The sequence below is a fragment of the Lynx canadensis genome, chromosome B3 (genome assembly GCF_007474595.2).
Source record: "Lynx canadensis isolate LIC74 chromosome B3, mLynCan4.pri.v2, whole genome shotgun sequence".
Classification (NCBI taxonomy): Eukaryota; Metazoa; Chordata; class Mammalia; order Carnivora; family Felidae; genus Lynx; species Lynx canadensis.
The window spans coordinates 34,954,316-34,974,606 of record NC_044308.2 but is presented as its reverse complement, the minus strand read 5'-3'; the positions used below and the strand labels follow the sequence as shown (position 1 = coordinate 34,974,606).

Genomic DNA, 20,291 nt, shown 5'->3' with positions numbered 1-20,291 from the left:
CCCCTACGGGACACAGCAGGACTGAGATCCGGGCCCCAGTGCAGGGTAAGGGGCAGGGGTGTCCCAAGCCCCGCAGTGTGCGCGGGCACCATGCTTCCAGCTCTGTAACGTCTGCTCTTTTGCCACAAAAAGCCCTCGGGGAACTCATGGGGAAGGAAGGGCAGCGTCCGGGGATCCCTGGGGCGCTCGACCCAACACCACCTCAGAGCATGAGAATCTCCGCCACCGTGTCCGACCTCCATTCTGCGAATGAAGAAGTGGGGGTTTCAGGGGCCGTCGCTCACTTTCTGCTGAGTGGAAATGAGCAGAGGAAGAAGCCAGGCCTGCTCTTTATATTGCTTCCTCCATCATGAGGAAGGAGGTAGGAGGAAACCTCCAGGACCCTGTCCCCCTCAGCCAGCCCGTGGTGACACCCCCAGGACCTCAGCACAGCAGCCCGGGCGAGGTCTGGCACGCAGCTACGGGCCTCTCTGCCCAGGCTGGGGGCCAGTCACCGAGGTCCCCCAGAGCGCCCTCGGTACCCGCGAAAGCATCCGCTTGAGAAGCTGATTCGGGGCTGGGATTTGCTTACCCCGAGGCTCCTTGGTTGGGGCTGTTGAAGTCTTTCCCGGCCCCCTCCCCAGCCCCATGAGGGCCCTGCCCACCCTCCTGGGGTCCCTCCCACCCCAGCACTTTATCACCACTCAGACTGGGCCTCTCTCCACCCCCAGGTTGTGGTGCGTGGTGTGGGAAGGGGGGGTGACAAGTGGGATTCACAGGCCAGCCGGTCCTGGCGGGGGCCTCGCTCACCAACACCCACATCACGCAAATGTATTGCTCAGAAAACATCGGAAATGCGCTGATTCATAAATATTTAATGCCCTCACAGAGGAGCAGCCCTGGGGGGAGGCGGAGGGAGTGTCCCGAGAGGCCGTTAACTGCCTCCGGGACAGAGGAGGCCAGGCTCTCCCCCGGGGCCAGAAGGCCTCTCCCTCCTCCGGGCTGCTCAGCCGGCCAGGCTCAGCCCTCCAGCCCCTTTCCCCCAAGTGCTGAGCAGGTGGTTTCACTTCCGGGAGCTGCTGCCCGAGGATGGCCCTCCCTGAGCCCCGGGGAGTGTCTGCCATGGGGAGGCTGCAGTCAAGATGGCTTCCAGGCCTGGCTAGTCAGTCGCTCAGCCCTGCGGGCTCTGTAGACAGCCCCAGTCAGGTGGGAGGAGGACCCCCAGCCAGAGAGACCCCAGGGGGGCCTACCTGCCGGCTGTCATCCTCAGGTAGGAGTGGAGGTGGAGGGAAGGAGGGAGAGAGAGAGAGAGAGAGAGATTGAGAAAGGAGCTAAGGAGCCAGCCTCAGCCCGGGACAGTCGATCCCCGGGGGACAGTCACCCCCAGGGTGATGCCGGATTTTTACCCCAGTCTTGGGAAAGCCCCTCCCCCGCCCCCGACAAGAAACAGACATGGGAAGGGCCAGAAGGAGGCCCTGGGGGCAAGCACTGCCATGTTTGGGGGAGAAGGCAGGCCGCTGAGTGTTCCCTGCATTTGGGGTGGGCGGGGACAAAGGGAGACACTGTGCACATTGACTCACTGCCCCCCAGCCTCTGGGCCCTGCGTCTTCACCCCTGCAGCCCCACAGCCCTCCCCTGGGTCCCCATGGTAGCTAGTCTGCATCCCCAGGGGACTGGCCCCTAGGACAGCATCCTCCCCAGCCTCCTTTGCCTGCTTGTCCCGCTGGGGCTCAGTCCAGGGGAGGCCCGCAGGAGAGGAGCCGGCGGTGGAGACGGGCAGGGGTGTGCCGCCAGCGGTCCCCACATTCTCCATGACCACAGCGTCTCCTCCAGGGTCCGGTTCTCAGCAGGTCCTCACAGCACTTCCCCCCCACCCCTCCAGCCCAGCTCCCACCCCAGCTAGTCTTGGGGTGCCTCAGCCCGTCTCACGGGTCCCTCCGTCCTGCACAACCCCTCACCCCTCCGTGAGAAACCTCTGTCCTCAGTTCCCTCATCTGAACCCTTGGGGCAAATCCCCTTCCTGCCAGGACCCAGCTCCTCGCTCCGCCCCTCACTTTCTCTTCCTCTTGGCCCCTCAGAGGAGAGGCAGAGCTGCCCCCAGAGGGGCTGGCATGGGACAGGGGAGAGAGGGCGGCTTCGGGGACCAGGCAGGCCTGGCACCAAGTCCGGCGGTGTCACTGAACATCCACGGGGACTTGGGCCGGTCCCTTAAATTCTCCATGCTTCAGTTTCCTAATCTGTAAGCTGGAGAACGGGGGCAGGAGCCTCCTTGGGAGTTAAGATGAAATTCGACCCTCTGCACACTTGGAGCCCTCACTGTCCTAGAGGTCCACAGCCAGTGGGGAGGGGGGGACAGCTCCCCCAGGGACTCCCCAGAGTCCCTCCTGTATCCCCGGGTCCCAACACACTGAGCTCTCCATGGCAGCCCGAGGGGTCTCAGGAGCCCACACCCTCTGCCCCCAGACCTCAAAGCCACAAAGAAAGAAATGACTGTCGCGGTTCCTGATGACAGCCTCAGACCACAGGGAGAGGGCTGACTCACCCCCCAGCTAGCAGCCTTCCCCCCTGCTTCTGCTGGGTTCCATCCACAGGCCACCATGTTGTCACCTCCTCTGTGCCAAGTGCAGGGAGTGGGCAGAACAGTGTAAACATGAGGAGCTTGGTTCTCAGCTCAGAGTGCCTGGGTTCCGATCCTGGACAGAGGCTACATGAGAGGACCACCCCATCACCCCCCAGGCCCCGGCACCAACTGCCCGGATTTCAACAGTGGCCCCCTATGAGTGCCCGTTGGTCCTTCCAAGGGATCCTGAACCAGCCTCAGTATTCAGGGAAAGCCATACCGGGCTACCTCTTAATAGTAAAAATAGTAAAATGATCTAACTAACACCACAGAACCGATAGCCAATTTCTCTTATACCAATCAAAAAAATACTTACCAAGTGCCTAATATGTGCTAGGCGCTGTGCCAGGAGTGAGATGGGATGAGAAGCAAGCAGAGACCAGGATTTCATCCTTTTCCCAAGAGCAATGGCGGGGCTATTGAATGGGGAGAGGGAATGTGTGATCAAATTTGCATCTTGAAAGGATCCCTCAGATTGCAGCATGAAGAACATCTGGGTAGGGTTCGATGGGCACGGAGGTCACCGAGGGACCTCACAGCAACCAGATGGGACACCGAGGCCACACGGACTAGTGATGGAGCAGGAGAGAGAGGGTGGATGGAGTGGAGAGATGCCGAAGAAGTAAAATTGGCAGGGCTGAGTGAGGAGGTTAACATGAAATGGTGTGGGAGAGAGAGGGAAGGGCCAAGGATGACACTGGCTTGTGTAAGCAGGTGGATGGCATTGCCATCTAGTGAGCTGAGGAGCCCTGGGGGGAGGGCCAGCCTTACGGACCAGGGGTGGAGGGAGGAAGACCCTTTGGTCTTCAGCATATTAAATTTCAGGTAACGTTGAAGATTCTCAAGAAGACGCCAAGTAGACAGTGGGACATATGCTCATGGAGCTCAGAAGGAAGATGAATCCGGTGAAAGCTGAGGAGACATCCAAGCCCAGGGGGTGGACGAGGGCTGCTGAGAACAAAGTTGAGTGAGGAGAAGGGAGGTCCGTGCCCTGGGAAACTCCAAAATGGAAGGCCAGGTGGAGGAAGGTGGAGAAAGTTGCAAAGGAGGAGGGAAGCGGTGACCCAAGGGGTAGGAAGAAAATCAGACCAGCCTTGCGTCCTGAAGCCAAGAGACCTGTATTAAGAAGGAAAGCGAGGTGTTACACGCAAGGTCAAGGCAGACAAGGACTGAAAAGCGTCCACCGCTGGTAGCGATACAAAGGTCATCGGTGCCTTGGCAAACGCTACTCTGGGGACACTGGTTGGGCTGGAAACTATTTCATCAAAAATGTGTTCCCGTCTAGGCTCTCTGCCAGGCGGGAGGTATACTGGGGACCTCAGGGGGGCCGCTCCGCACATTGTTCTAGCTCCCCCGCCTTTCTGCCAGACGCCTGCTGGTTGGCGAGGCCGTGTGACTAATTCCAGCCAATGCACTGTGAGCAGAACCAGCGGAAGTCACTTCTAGCCCGGGCAGGTGCGAGATACACCACAGCTCGTTTTCCTTCTGCTGTGGGACTGGCCAGGCTCGAGCCCGGAGACATCATGAGGAACTGAGCCTCCCCGCCATCTTTGTTTGGTATTCTCCCAATGTTCGGCCACAGTGTCCCTCACTCCGCTCAGTGTCCTGTCTGCAGACATCCTCCTGTTAGTGGCAGCCTCCAAAAAAAAAAAAAAAAAAATGAATTAACGAAGAAGCTTTTCTCACTGGTTGAGGCTTGACATCCCAGCTGACAAGGGTTCCTGGCACACCGGCAAGCCACAGCCCTCGGGCTGGGAGTCCCTGCTCGGGCAGGTGACAGGGGAGATGGTGTAGGCATGAGATAGCGAGGATGTGCACAAGGTAGGAGGAGGCGACAAGGGTGAGGAAGAGGTGAAAACGAGGCAGTGAGAAGCAAGAGCATTGACAGAAACTAACAGGGAGCTTCCGCATCGACGTGGGCTTGCAAAGCAATCGTCCTGTCAGAAGGTGGGGACGTTTTAGGAACGCGGGCTTTGTTGTCAGAAAGACCTGAGTTCATATCACACGTCTTCCGTGTATTTGTTCTATGGCGTCCGGCGAGGTATGGATAATCTCTGTGTAATGTGCTCTCTGGGCCACTGTCCTCCAAATCTTCCCATTGTTCCTTGGTTCCGAAGCGAAGCTGGAAGATACAGGCCGTGCTGGCTGTCACCCCCGGGTCCCAGATCTAGGGAAGACGTCACCCACGGCTCACAGCATTCTTTGCTAGAAAACCAGATGCAGCCTCAACATCCTTCTTAGCGCAGTGCTCCAAGCGGCCGCCACCAATTCAGCACAGTTGGCTTTGAAGATAAAACGTCCTTGCTGTCTGCAGCCTTCTAAGTGTTTTGCAATATCACAGGTTAGGCCCCCCTGTTCTTCCTGCCTGGCCTCTCAGCAGTCTTTCTTACTCGTTTATTTTTCTTAATGTTTTTAAAGGTTTTTCTTTCTTTTATTTTTGAGAGAGAGAGAGAGAGAGAGACAGAGCATGAGCGGGGGAGGGGCAGGGAGAGAGAGGAGGAGACACAGAATCCGAAACGGGCTCCAGGCTCCGAGCTGTCAGCACGGAGCCCGACGCGGGGCTTGAACTCGTGAACCGCGAGATCGTGACCTGAGCCGAAGTCGGACGCTCAAGCGACTGAGCCACCCAGGCGCCCCTTCCTTACTCATTTTATGTTCCTGTGCCTATTTCTGGTGAAGAACCATGGTGAATGGCATCTATCCACTTGTCTGATAAGTGACCCCCACCAGGCAGGAACCATGACTCTTTATATTTAGATGCTTCCCACCTTTCTCTCCAGCACTGCCCACTGGCCCCCAGTGGGTACTCAATGCAGATGAATAAAATAAAGGAAGGGTACCCGGGGGCGGAAAGGGGGAAGATTCTAGGGCTCACACTTTTCCTCTGTAAAATGGGATTAGTGCCTCTCTGTTAAGGCGAACAGAAAAGCAGGACAACGCGTGCAAAGCACAGTGTCTGGGATTCAGAACAAAATGAAGGCACGGCGGAGGGAGTTTGCAGGAAGAATACGCTGGAAAGGAGGGAAACCGGAGGCAGACGGGGAGAAGACAACTTCTTAATGAGCCCTGACCACGTACCAGGCACTGTTCTAGGCCCCGGGTGTACTCAGTGGTGAAAAAAAGACAAGCCAGAGGCAAGACAGATCGCCTCCTTAACCTCCGCGCTGGATGCGGGAGCTGCCCCTCTAAGACTCTATTCACTTCCCAGGCCTGTAGGATCGAGGCCAATCTCCTCAACTTGGCATTGGTATAGTCAGGACAGGTAGGATCATGCTGCAGTAACAACCGCCCCTCCCCCCCAGATTTCAGGGGATTGCACAAGTTCGTCACTCAGGCAAAGCCACACGCATCTAGGGACGCTCCAGGAATGGTCTTGTCTGTGTCGGCCCCAGGTTGGGGCTGCTCTGTTCCGGGGCCACCTCCAAACACCATGGCCCGTTTCTCTTCTTGTCGCTGGTGGGGTTGAAACCCCAGTCCTATGCCAGGGCCCTCGCCGGGCCACCTCGGAGCCGCTGCATTTACCCTTCCCCCTGCAGAGAAGACACTGCCCCTCACTCCTGCCCTCGCCTGGCTGGCAGATGCCAACAGAGCCTGGGACTCCGACGCAGTGCACCAAGCTGTGCCGTGGGATTCAGAAAGGCAGGAGGGACGCAAGGTGTTGGCCACGTTCCCTTGGGACCTCACCCTCTCCACCTGAGAAATGGGCAGAATGGCTCTTGCTGCCCGGGGAGGGGGAAAGGTTGCCCCTTCCTGCCTCTGAGAAGAAGAATAAAAACCCAGCTAGCTGGAGTCTTCACCTCTTCCTGGAGACAGTCCCGACCTGAGGGCAGTTATAGGCCGGGCCTGTGAAGCGGAGACAAGAAGAAATCGGTCTTGAGGCTGGGAGCCCTGAGCCCGTGGCCACTGCATGTCAGCTGAAGGGGAAGCAGGCCAGGGAGTTCCAACTAGAGGAAGAGGAAGAAGCAAACAGGCCCATGTCCCTGGCTCCCCCCACGCCACTGCAGCGCGTTAGAGGGGGCACCTGCTCGGTCCCTTCATCCCTCTTCCTCTGGGTGTTGTGGTCGGGCCGGGGGTGAGTAAGCCGTATGGTTCCCCAGTGTGGTCGCGGCCACAGTCACCGGACCCTTGCTTCAGTCCCCTGCCCTGCCTGTGTGGACAAGCCCCGTGACCTCTCTCACCGGTCCTCCCCCACCGCTGGCGCTCCCCCGGTGGCCTCTGCTTCCCTCGCCCAAGTCCAAGTCAGAGCACGGTCAGCCCCAAACCCCGGCCCGGCCTGGCCCAGCTGGCCCCTAACTGGAGCACAGGGCACCGCCTGTGACCACATCTTGCAACGTGACTCACTCCATCTGTGGAAAGACTGACACAACTGTAGGTGAGGAGTCATTTCTGCTGATGAGGAAACCGCAGCAACCCAATGGGGGTGAGAGGGCAATCCATCAGGGCCATGGGGACCCGCCCTGAGAACAGGCACGAGGGAGAGGACTCAGGCTTTCGTCGGGGAACCACCAGCCGCACCAGAGAACCGGGGCCAGAGAACAGCCCCGGGGCGCATGGCTGGCCACCTGCTGAGACGTAGCAGGGCTGGGGCCAGGAGGAGGGCTAGACTATTCATAGGCAAGGGTGGGTGCCGTTCAAGGACGCCAACTCTGCCAGGGACCCCCGGGCCATGCATCTTCTGCCCTCGGCAATATAAAGGTGGGTGTGGGGGGTTCTTGGAGGAGGCTGGGTGATCATGAGCGGGAGAGCCTTCTCTGGGGGCTGGGGCTGGTGCCTGGACCAAAGATGGGAGCCATCTTGCCGCGCGGGAAGCATCTGCGTCTACTTCTAGAGCATAAGCTCCCGCAGCCAGAGCAGGTGCTCAGGAAATACTACTGAATGGAACCTGAAATCCCAGAGGCCCAACAGCCCGCAGGCTGTGGCCTGGCTCATCTCCGTGCACCTGCACTGGGTGCCTGATCTAGTGCTCGTTTCCAAAGGCCGCAAAGCCCAGCTGAGCCACCTGCCCGATGAGACCTGAGTTTGCTCCCCCGGCTATGAAGGAGCAAGCCAGTGAACTGCCCTCTTGTGGGTTTACAGCACCCCCTCCCTCCTCGGAGCTCGGCACTTGCTTCCAGGACTTGGCAAAGGGTCCGGTGGCGCCTCCTGACGGTCCTTGTACTGGATTCTTTTCCTGTCTTTCTATTATGTCTCCACCTTCAACATAAGCCATTCCAGACACGGGCTGCGCTGGCCTAGAGACACCACCCCTGCCCCATAGCCACACCTCAGCTCTCCAGATCTTGACACATCGCTGCAAGAGAGGCATTGTGACCTCATTCTACTGAAGAAACCCGGGGCTCAGGAGGCTATATAATCCACAAGGACGCTAATAAGAAGCAGACTTAGAACAAGGACCCAAACGCTCTCCAAATTCCCTGCTCAGAATTCTCTCCAGACTCCAGCCCCATGAACTAGCTTCCTCCATGGGGTCTCCCGGTGAGGGCCAAAGATGTGAGGAGCCCTCCAGGAGGTACCAAGCAGAATGTAAATACAGGAGAAGACAGCAGTTCACCTTCCAGATCTACAGGTCACAGACCCCCCAGCCCAGGAGCCACATGAAATATGTGGCCCTCTAGCTCACACGCTGGAGGCCCCCCCCCCCCCAGCAGCACAGAAGGCAGAACTTAGCCATCAACGTGCAAGCCTGACCCCTGGTGACCATAACCTTGAACTGCATGGCCAGCCAAGGGGGCGGAGAGGTCAAGAGGTTTGACACTGACTGCGGTGCCATAGACCAGGCCAAGTTCTCACCTGCACAGAGCTTAAGGGTTGGGCCGTACCTCTCAGCCTTCCAGGCCAAGTGGCTTTGGAACCTCATGCGGCTAGCTCTCGGGGTGTGCTCATGAATCGTATATCCCAGGCCACCTGACAGGCAAATAGAGTTTTAGCCCTTTCTACAGATAAATAAACTGAGGCCAGAGCAGTGAAAGAAATTCCCGAGTCCAGTCAGTTAGGGAATCAATGGCAGACCTTATACCTGAACCCAGATTTTCTGACTTAAGAGGCTGTCCTAATTTTCCTAACATCTCCACTCTCCAGGTCACTAAAGGCGAGAAAGCCATAGGAAAACCTAGCCTCTAGGACACCCCACTTAAAAAGTGGATTTATTTAAAATAACATAAGCGTAGTAAAATAAATGCGTTGGGGCGCCTGGGTGGCTCAGTCGGTTAAGTGTCCGACTTTGGCTCAGGTCATGATGTCACAGCTCGTGAGTTCAAGCCCCACATCAGGTTCTGTGCTGACAGCTCGGAGCCCGGAGGCTGCTTTGGATTCTCTCTCCCCCTCTCTATCTCCCCATCTCCTGCTCATGTCCCCTCCTCTTAAAAATAAATACCCATTAAAAAAATTTTTTTAATAATACTACATGCTCTGTCTCTCTCTGTCTCAAAAATAAATAAGCGTTAAAAAAAATTAAAAAAAAAAACGATGAGTGCACTATTTGGGACACACTTACACTAAAAAAGCCTTCACTGTTGGTCTGAAATTCAAATTTAACTGGGTGTCCTGTATTTTATCTGGCAATCCTAGACTGGCCGCCACTCTGGGATGGGAGAGGATGGCAGCTGGTTAGGGGGCTCCGGGACCAGCCCGGCACCTGGGAGGCATGAAGCAGGAGACCCAGGCAGGGAGAAGGGAGCCCCTGCAGGCGCTGAGCAGGGGAGCGAGGTGCTGGTGTGTTTCTTTCCTCGGGGATTATTTTGACAAGCATGTGGGGGAATAGGCTGAAGGGGAAGCTGCTGAGTAGGGAGGGCCAGCAGGGATGCATGCTATATGATTTGCATGCGGGTTGCAAGCAGGGCGGGGGGTAGGGGGTAGCGGTGGTCTCTGGCCGTATTCTAAAATTTTTTTTTAATGTGTATTTATTTTTGAGAGAGAGAGTGTGTCAGAGTATGAGTGGCGAAGGAGCAGAGAGAGAGAGAGAGAGAGAGAGACAGAATCCAAAGCAGGCTCCAGGCTCTGAGCCATCAGCACAGAGCCCGATGCAGGGCTCGAACCCACGAACCGTGAGATCATGACCTGAGCCGAAGTCGGACGCTCAACCGACTGAGCCACCCGGGCACCCCTCTCTGGCTGTATTCTAACTATGTTCCTCCCAGCTCTGCCTCCTCAGACACTCACACCTGGGTTTCCACCCCTACCTCGGACTTCTGTTCCTTTCCTCCTCCCTCTGCCTGTTTTCCTCACCCCCCTGTCTTCCGACTGCCTTGTCCCTGCTCATCTGCAGCAGTCAGATTAACAAAGGGAAGAGGAAGGAAGCCACTTTGCTGTTTTTTCTTTCCCACCTCAACCTCCCCAGCCCTCCCCACCCGGGAGGCGGCGGTGGGGAGGGGGTACCCAGCCAAGTGGCCAGTGGCCAGCCTTCCTGAGAAAAGCCTCCCCCTTCCACATGGGCCTGAGAACCAGAACAGGAAAGGCCTCCCGCTGGCCGTCCCCTAGAAGCAGGAGGCTTCTGGGCCCTTGTTCACCCCTCGGGCCGAAGGCTGAAGATACCAGCCCCCCAAAACACAGCCCTACCACCCCCCTGCTGCCGGCAAATGCTTCCTGATGTCCAACAGCCCCACCCCCAACCCTGTTCTCCCGGGGGGAATTCTATACTAATTTCCCCTGAGCTGAATCTCAGAGGGAAAGCCGGTCTTCCCAGGTCAGTGGTTTTCAAACTTACCCCCAAATCAGGTCACCGTGAGGGTGGCGAGGGGGGGGGGGGCCTCTCCAGGGAGCAACTCCAGGAACCTGTCCCTCGTGTCAGCCACAGATCCCATTATCCTTATTCTGTAAACAGAGCTCCTTGTGAAATTCTTGTTTTTTAAGAAGGGATCCCCTGCTGAAAAATATTCACCTATATACATCTGAACCCCATGGGTGAGTCTGTGTGGTGATGCTTTGTTCTCTTGTAGGAAGGCTCCCTGAGTTCAGCCTTTCCTACTCCACATCACCATCACCGGACCCTTGCCCCCTCAGCTTTTAGTCCCCTCCTGTCTTTCTCCACGAAGCTTTAAATTTTTTTTTCAACGTTTATTTATTTTTTGGGGGACAGAGAGAGACAGAGCATGAACGGGGGAGGGGCAGAGAGAGAGGGAGACACAGAATTGGAAACAGGCTCCAGGCTCCGAGCCATCAGCCCAGAGCCCGACGCGGGGCTCGAACTCCCGGACCGCGAGATCGTGACCTGGCTGAAGTCGGCCGCTTAACCGACTGTGCCACCCAGGCGCCCCTCCCCGAAGCTTTAAATCCTGGTGCCGACTGGCCCTCTCTCCAAAGGTCTCTTTATCAATCCCCACAGCAGCTCCCTAGCACCACACTGGCTGTGGCTTCGCGGCCCATTTTACAGATGGGATCACTGAGGCCCTGAGGTAGCACAACCCAAAGTGGATCCTGGGAGTCTGACCTTGGACGCCGGCCCTCCCTCGGTGGGCAACTACTGTACCCCCAGCCCAAACTGCTCGCTGGGATCCCCGTCCAGAGAGGAGTCCCCAAGTCTTTGGATGGCCCGGCTCCCACCCAAAGGGAAGAGTTTGCCTCGAGAGCTGGGAGCTCCCTGCCAGCAGCGTTCAAATCAGTGTGGCCCAGCTTCCCCGTGGAGAAAAGAATGAGGTTTCCGGGGTTCTCGGCCCGTGTAGCCTCCTCTCTGCAAGCATCCAGGAGCCCGCCGCCTGTCACCTGTTAATGGTAGGAGAGGAACAGCCCTCCATGCTGGGAGACAGCTCCCGGCTGAGACAGATACTCAGTCAGGGCTGTTACTCACCCACACGCATGCTAAGAGGATATGCAAAGCCCCGCTCACGGCAGCTGATTGGCCCCCCTCCCCCATACAGCTCTGCTACGTTCCGTCCACTGGGGACCCCAGAGCCATCCGGTGGCTCCCACCCTTCACTCGGCATCACGACCAAAACCACAGAGGCCCAAATGGCACCCACAGAAGTTCAGCCGACCTGGGTCACGCCTGGGCCTCAGGATTGCTTGAAAGCTGCCCAAGTGAGGGGTACCCTCTGGTCCCACCTCTCCCTTTCACAGAGGAGGAAACTGAGGCCCGAGGGAGGCTGGTGACACATGAAAGCTAGGACCCCGGACCACTGGTCTGGAATCAGGGGTCTTTGCACCCTAAACCAGCGCCCCCCACGATAGTCAGGTCCGTGCTGTGAGAGGTCAGAGGAAAGGGACGAACACCCTGGTTCCCACCCCCAGACGGAAATGCTGGCCTTCCCTCCTGACTGAGACACGTCTTCCTCCTCGGATTCTTCTCCGTGAGTCAGATAATGGGTAGGTGACTCGGAGCAGGCAAACAGCCATTTCAGGCCTCGTTAGCAGTTGTGAGCACCTACGTTATGCAGACACTCTTGCTAAATCTTTGGCTGGCGTTTTCTCATCGCTGAGCTCTGCCATTTCTGGCCAGAATCGCTCAATGTTCTCCAAGAGGAAAACGCAAGCTGGTGTCCAACAGTGGCTGGGTGGATAAAGAAAACGTGGTCTAGGTACATAATGGAGTATTACTTGGCCATAAAAAAGAAGGAAATCCGGCAACAACTTGGACGGACCTCGAGGGCATTATGCAAAGTGAAATGAGTCAGACAGAGAAGGGCAAACACCACGTGATCTCCCTTACACGTGGAATCTGGAAACATCAAACCCATAGAAACAGGGAGCAGACTGATGGTCACCAGGGGCTCTGGGTGGCTCCGTCGGTTGGGCGTCCGACTTCGGCTCAGGTCACGATCTCGCGGTTCGTGAGTTCGAGCCCCGCGTCGGGCTCTGTGCTGACGGCTCGGAGCCTGGAGCCTGCTTCGGGCTCTGTGTCTCCCCCCTCCCCTGCTCATGTGCTCTCTCTCTCTCTCTCTCAAAATGGTAATCAGGGGAGGTGAAGGATGTGTTCGCTAACCTGATTCTGGGAAACGTTTCGCAATACATACACGTATCAAATCATCACGTTCTGCATCTTAAACTTACGCAATGTTATATGTCGATAAAGCTGTGCGTGGAACACAGGCGGGGCTTCACCGGATTTTCTTAGCCATGCCCCGCCTCACAAAATCCAAAAGGCCTTGCTTGGAATTTCTGTCGGACAGCCAAGGAGCTTCAATCCTTGCCCAAGGCAGGCAATTCCTGGTCCGACTCCAGGGCCAGGCCTGGCCACGACTCTGGAAGGTGCCGAGCACGGAGCCAAGAGTTAGGCCGCCTGAGTTCTCGTCCCAGCTCTGCCATCATCTGCGAGGCAAGTCGTTGCCCTCAGTGTCACTGTTCATTAAATGGGAGGGTTGAACTCTCTCAAGGATACTTGAATTTATTTCGTGCCGGACAATGCTTTCTTTTCCTTAATTTTATTTATTTTGAGAGAGAGAGAGAGAGAGAGTGAGCAAGCAAGGGAGGGGCAGAGTGAGGGGGAGAGGGAGAGAAGGCCTCTTGGGAGCAGGCTGGATCCACACTGTCATCCCAGAGCCCGACGCGGGGCTCAAACTCACAAACCGTGAGATCACGACCTGAGCCGAAGTCAAGAGTCGGACGCTTAACCGACGGAAGCGCCCAGGCGTCCCCATGCTTTCTTCACATAAAGGTGCATGTGGGCAGCGCCTGGGTGGCTCCGTCGGTGGAGGGTCCGACTTCGGCTCAGGTCGCGATCTCGAGGTTCGTGGGTTCCAGCCCCGAGTCGGGCTCTGGGCTGACAGCTCGGAGCCTGGAGCCTGCTTCGGATTCTGTGTCTCCCTCCCTCTCTGCCCCTCCCCTGCTCACGCTCTGTCTCTCTCACTCAAAGATAAACAAACATTAAAAAATTTAATTAAAAAAAAATAAAGCTGCGTGCAGAACACACAGATGATCGTGAACCTGACAGAAGCAACAGCCACGCTCTCAGAGCTGGGCACACACAGCCCTCCCCCTCCCCCAAGCTTCACTCTGGTCTGTGAGGTCCCCTTTGGGTCTGTCACCCTGGGATTCGATGGTGGGGGCGGGAGAGGGCGTGGTGGTAACAGACCGCTCAAGAAAACGATATCTGCGCAGAAGGGTCCAGCATTCCTTTTTCCCCAGAATAACCAGGGTAGGAAATTTCTTGCCCATTTAACGTGACTCTTACAGCTAAGGAGGTGACGGTGCAGGGAGGAGTGCTCCCAGGGCACCAGGGAGGAGACAGAGGGGCAGATGGGGCCCAGTAGCACCCTTGGTTCGCAGCCGCGTTTCCCCTTTCCTGCAGGATGTGAGCTAGGGTGCCCCCCCACGGATCCCCACGGATATTTTCGTGTGTCTCCCAATCTGCGAAGTGGGCACATCAGGGCCGTTGGAAGGACTGTGGAAACCATGCGAAGGGCCCAGAGCAGGGCCCAGCAGTTACTCCCCAGCAGTTAGGACTTGCCAGCTGTGGTTCTCCGTGTTGTTATTTTGTTCCCTTGCGGTTTGTATGCTCCTTTGATTGGGTGGGGGCAGGGGAGAGTCATAATTCTTAGAGCCCTGGAAACCTCATCTTAGAGATAAAGAAAGAAAGTGAGGCCCGGAGAGAGAGAAGGCCTTGCCCAAGTGCGCGCGGTGAGTCAGAACCGAGCTGGGCTCCGACCCAGGACTGCAGACCCCGGGGGAGCCCTCCCCGAAGGCGGAGCCCACAGCGTGGTTTCCTCTCCCTGCTCAGCCTGGCCCTGGCCTGCGTGGACTCATCCTCCCACAAGCCCTCCGCCCTCCGGCCGGCGGTGCAACCACTCACCCCTGGGGACGCGTCGGGTTCCTGAGGCCCAATTTGGCCCCCCCGTCGGAGCATATCCTCTCTTCCCTGGCGGGCCAGGGCCTGTAATTGCTCTAACTGGCCCCTGGGGAAGGGGGAGCCTGGTCCTCGTCCACATGAGTCAGGTTTCCAGAGAAGAAACCTCAGGCACAGCCACATCGCACAGCCTCGGCCTCGTCTCCACTCCCCACAAACCACTTCCTGCCCTTTCCTGGCACCACCAGCCCGAGGCTCCTGGCAGCTGCACAGCCCTGGTCTCTGCTGCCCCACCGGTCCTGGCCCACCCCCAGCCCACTGCAGACCCACCCTCCCGCCCGCAGGCAGGGGCAGGAGTCTGCCCATCCAGGTGCAGGGGCCACCAGCCGGGGCACCGAGGTCGCAAAGCACCCCCCCCCCACCCCGAGCTCGGCCTAGCCCCGGCTGTTCATGAACCCTCAGTCACTGTAACTAGAAGGTCCTCATGTCCTCCGTGTCTGCCCACAGCAGAGGGAGGGACGGAGAGGCCGGGGTGGCAGTCCCCTGCCCATCCACCCGGGGCCGGGGCCCGACTACATCCGTCTCTCCGCGCGAGGCGGCAGGAAGGACGGAAAGAGCCCAGGCTTTGGAGTCAGGCAGGTCTGAGTTTGAATTCTGGCTTTGTCCTCACCCTGCTGGGACTTGATCTCAGTAACTTCACCTTTCTTAGCCTCGGTCTCTCCACCTGTAAAATGGGGAGCATATTACCTCTCTTCCAGATGGGATGGGGGAAGCAACTGAACCCATACACGCAAAGGCTACACAGGGCCCGGCACACAGTTGATACTTAGCAAACACTAGTGTCCCTGTTCTTCCACAGCGTGATGCCAGTGGCTCTGGTGAGGTGATGACAGGTAGCACAGGGCTGGGTCTTGCCTCCAGTGGGAGTCGAGAGACTGGATCCAATCCCAGCACTGCATCTGACTTGCTGTGTGGCCTCAGGCCGGAGGGACGACCTCTCTGGTCCTCAGTTTCCTCACGCAGAAGTGTGGGGACTAGATGGTTTCCAAGGTCTCCCCTAGCTCTTGACGCTCCAGGACAGGGGCTTGGGGCTGATAGGACAGTGACACTGGGGAGGGCAGAGGTGAACGGGATGTGGTTATCACCATCAGCAGGGCGATGGGTAGTCTATCTATGACCGTGACACGGGCAGGGCTGGAGAGGCGTGCTCGCTCAGATAGGGCGCCGGAGGCAGCTCCCAGAGGCACAAGCGCTGGGTGGGGAGATGGGCCAGTGCTCCAGACAAGCAAGCACCCAGCACCTCCCTCCACCGGGCCTCCCCGGCCCCTCTCTGGAGTCAGGCCCAGTGAACGGGCACCACAGGTCCTAAGAAAAACCGAGGACTGTCTCCGCCTTTAGGCAGCTTTTGCTAGGGAAGGACAGACTTCACAGCACGTGATCAATAACGATACTAATAATAATAGCACATCATGACATTTACTCACGGCTCGCCCCAGGCCATGCCTGTGTTGAGCCCTTAATGAGCATCATTTCATTTAATCCCCAACAACCCCAATGAGATCATCACCCCCATGATTTTGACTCCGTAGTTAAAGCGAAACGTAGAAAGACTATAGTCCCCGGCTCTGCGGCGAGCAGCGAGGGTCAGCATTCAGGCTCAGGCTAGCCCCCCCGGTCCCCGGAGAGCAGAGGTGTGAAGAAAGTGCCAAGGGGGCCCAGAGGACAGGGCTGTTATCTGTGGGGGGTTTGGAAAGGTGTCCAAGAGGCAAGGCCAGTTGAGTCCGTCGCCGACAATACTAGCTGCCATATACATTGGGCACTTGCGAATGTCACGTACTTTTCAGCCTTCCAGTGAGGGTCTCATTTAGCTCTCGATTCCCATCCGTGTGGTAGGGGTTCGTGTTATTTCTTTTTCACGGAGGCACAGAGAGCTCAAGGCAGGGGCAACAGAGGCCAAGCCGAGAGAGCAGATCAGAACCCGCCAAGCTCAGGGAGGGGCAGTGGCTGAGTGGCTGGAGCCTTAGGCTCTGGGAATAGAGGCTGACAGGCAGGCGGGGCCCAGTCCTGATCCCCCACCCAAGGGCACACACACCCCCTGCAGAGCACACACAGGTCTTCATGTCACATCAGAACCTGGCGCTCGAGCTTCGGGGCCTCCCTCTCCCCGAGTGGCGCTGTTAGCCATCCTGTGTGTGACTGATGTACAGCCCCTGAACGAGCAGACACTGGGGCCCCTAATCCCCTCACACCCAGAAAGCTGGGGAGAGGCTGGGGTGTCCGGCCTGGAACTCGTGCCCTCTGGGAGAGACAGGGAACCTCCTTCTCGCCCTCCTTCCTGAACCTGTAGAGCAATTCCAGTGTGATTCATTTTTTGGAAGATAAAGAGTCAACAAAGCGGGAGAAGAGATTAGGTCTTTGTTTCCCTCGACTGGAGATGACCGGAGAAACAGGGCCGAAAATGGTGAAACTCGGGGCGCCTGGGTGGCTCAGTCAGTTGGGCGACCGACTTCGGCTCAGGCCATGATCTCACAACTTGTGAGTTCAAGCCCTGTGTCAGGCTCTGTGCTGACAGCTCAGAGCCTGGAGCCTGCTTTGGGTTCTGTCTCTCTCTCTCTCTCTCTCTGCCCTCCCCCACTCATGCTCACTCTCTCTCTCTCTCTCTCTCAAAAATAAATAAACATTAAAAAAAAATGCTGAAATCCAGGTTGGCAAACAAAAAATCAGTGGCAGATTAATTTCACTGTCTCACCAGGGAGTGGAATCCTGTACATTAAATATAGGATTATGGGAGATTAATTTCCCATCTCACTGGGCTGGAGGGAGTAGCCCGGAGGGAATTCACAGGGGTTCCATGCCTTTGGGGTGCAGGGGGGGGGCCTGTTTCAGTGGAGGAGAAGCAAGGATTGTCCCGGGGTGATGTGGTGGGGCAGGACGGGCAGGAGGGTCCCAGCCCCTGAGAGCTGGGAGGGAGGCACTCATTTTCACTACGGTCGTGACTCCTTTCTGTCGCTTCTCCGTCCTGCAAAGGTATGTCCAGATTCATTCTATCTTATTCACATGCCCTTTGTGTACCCATTCTGTCCTTCTTTCCTTATAATGGATTATATATACGTGTGTGTGTATATATATATATATATAATACATATATTTATAATTTATAATACATATATATACACACACACATGTATTATAAATACATAATATACCCTATGTAATCTTTACATCGTGGTTACTAAGGGCCGGCGCTCTCCTTCCAGTCATTCGGTCCATGCTTACAACCCATGAAGAATTTCTATTATTATCCCCACTTTACAGATGAGAAAACAGAGCCACAAAGACGATACGTGGTAGAGCTGGTAAGCAGCGGAACCAGGCTTTGACTCCAGGCCAACCGGCCACCAAGCCTGTGCTCCTCGCTCCTGCCTCTCCAAACGCAGGGCTTCGTAAATGAAGCACGCCTGTACCCTGTGGTGTCGTCTGGGCTATTCCTGGCCCCTGCTACGGCGGCCCGTCTCGGACCGAGTCCCGTCCCGCCCGCATCCCTCACTCACACACGCATCGTGAGGCTCTGCGCAAACTGGAGGCATCTCGGGCAAGCTTTGAACGTTGTCGTTGGGCCCAGGGTGGCGGCCCTGGGCTTCAGCTGCTGCCGCATACAGGTGGAGAGCAAGCGGGGTCCAGCACAGAGACCTGCCCACCCACGCAGTCAAACGCTGGCCAGGGGTGCTACGGCCCTCGCTGTGGGGAGGGTGGGGTGCATACAGCCGGGGCCAGCCAAACCTCGAATGGCAGGGCTGTCCCAGCTGCCTCCCAGACCTGCGGTCAGGACCTGGCACCAGAAGAGGCTGGCCTGAGAGAAGGGAAGGCCACGGCTTCCCAGTCCGCTGCAGCCCAAACCACAGTGTGGCAGAGACAGGAAAGGCTTCATAAGGCTCCCAGCCAGGGGCAGGGATGTGCGAGCGGGTTCTGGCCCGGCCGGGATCTAGTCCTCTCTCGGGCATGGCAAATAGCCTTCAACTTACAGGTGAGAGCCAATCGGCTGGTAGTGGCTGCCCGGAACATTCACTGATGATGCCAGAGTCACAGCCTGGCTCAGCAAGGAAGAGTTCTGTGATCGATTAGCCATGTCTGCAGCAGGGGCAGCATCGGCGGTGGGAGCATGATCGGCACCCAGAGCCATCCCCGTTAGCTCCATCATATCACATTACCCGCCCCCCCACACACACACACACACAACAGGGCTTCATCTCCCACTCCCTTCCCATTCTGCTCACCTGGAGCCATGGCCCCCACGGTCAAGGTTCTCTGACCACATTCCGGAAGACGATGCTCTGGCCTGGGCTTCAGGCAGCCTTCGTACCTCATCGTGTTCTCACTGTCTCCAAAGCCCCTCCAGCCTCACCCGCCTGGTGAACTCGTTTTCATCCCCCGACACTCGTCTACGCAGCGCTGCCCCAGATCCCTGCCTTGACCGGTTCCTCACTTTCTCTTCCGCTCGTTAGAATCAATACTAGTGTTGTGGAGGGATTCCCAGACCCGGGGCCAAGTGCATTGCATGCATCATCTCCCCACCTCCTTAGACACTCTACATCATGTTCTAAGATGATCCCGTTTGACAGATGAGGACCCGACACGGAGCGATGGTAGCTACTTACCCCAGGTCCCCCAGCTGGGCCGTGACAGAACCGAGATCGGAGGCCGGCTTGTCTAATTCCACGTCTCCATCCTGATGCCTGCTCTCGCGGTAACACACCAAGGGGGAGGCCCTTATGAACGTCTCTGTCTTCCCTCCGGAGAAGTTGCTTCCCAGGTGGCCACGGCCATTTCTCTCTCCTGTCCTCAGCAGCTAGCCCACGGCCTGGCACGCAGGAGGCACTCGATAAATGGTAGCTGAACTGGGGTTGATGGGGTGATGGAGAGCTCGCTTGCCCTGTCCCCCTGCCTCACTTCTGTCCCAGTCCTCCTCCCAGGACTTCCCCCAGCCCTGCCTGTCTGATCCCGGCAGTCCGTGTTTAACAGGGCCTCGTGGGGACAGAGTCCCTGTGGCCTCCCAGGCTGGGTGAGGGGTTCATCTTTCCAGAGAGGTTGTAAACTCACAGTGAAAGAAGGCAAAGTATACGTTTTCTGTTTTAATTAAATTCTATTATTTATTTTATTTTATTATTTGATTTTATTTTTTCCTTCCTTTGCCTCCTATCGACTGAGTGCTTCCATTGTATCAGGCATGGGCTGGGTCCAGGGGGAACATGTCCCCCTTCTAACCCAGTGTCATCCAAGTGGGCGCGGTGGACAATCCACTGCTTTAAAATCTTTTTTAACATTTATTCATTTGTGAGAGACAGAGAGAGACAGAGCATGAGCGGGGGAGGGGCAGAGAGAGAGGGAGACACAGAATCTGAAACAGGCTCCAGGCTCTGAGCCGTCAGCACAGAGCCCGACGCGGGGCTCGAACCCACGAACCGCGAGATCGTGACCTGAGCCGAAGTTGGACACTTAACCGACTGAGCCACCCAGATGCCTCTAACAAGCCACTGCTTTAAAACACAGCTTCCTGGACTCCCCCAACCCTCCAGGCTCCAATTCCAGAAGACCAGGGCGGAGCTCTGGATTGCCCAGCTTTAACGTGACATTTCTGATACAAAGCCATCAATGGCTGTAGAAATCCCCAGGCTGGCATCCCAGCCACTAGCTCTTCTGGTGGCTCAGTGTCATTGGGTGCCCTGGTTCCCCTGCTGCCCACAGGGCACCGGGGGTCCTAATTCTGGCTGTTCCTCCTTCGGACTCAATTTAAATACCTCTTCCCTGGGGAGGCCCTCTCCGATTCCTCAGGCTGGGATCAATGCACCCTCACTTTGCCATCCATCAGCTCGTCCCACTGTGATTGCCTGGTTATTTGTCTCACCCTCACCCTAGACCGTGAGCTCCATGAGGGGAGAAGCCTCTTACGAACTGATATACTCTGTCTAGCTCATCGTACAT

The 20,291-nt window shown here is 57.0% G+C and overlaps 1 long non-coding RNA gene across 2 annotated transcripts; it reads right to left on the bottom strand.

Moving 5' to 3' along the window:
• Positions 1-834: 834 nt before the first annotated feature.
• Positions 835-15,341, bottom strand: LOC115515721. Of its 2 annotated transcripts, none has more exons than XR_004343752.1 (3): positions 10,302-10,679; positions 2,916-4,236; positions 835-1,244 (listed from the first exon to the last, which is right to left on the bottom strand). It is a non-coding gene; the product is annotated as an uncharacterized LOC115515721 (long non-coding RNA). The 2 variants fall into 2 exon arrangements; XR_004343753.1 differs by lacking the exon at positions 835-1,244 and adding an exon at positions 14,983-15,341 and having other exon boundaries at positions 1,888-4,236; positions 10,302-10,408.
• Between the last annotated feature and the right edge of the window lie 4,950 nt (positions 15,342-20,291).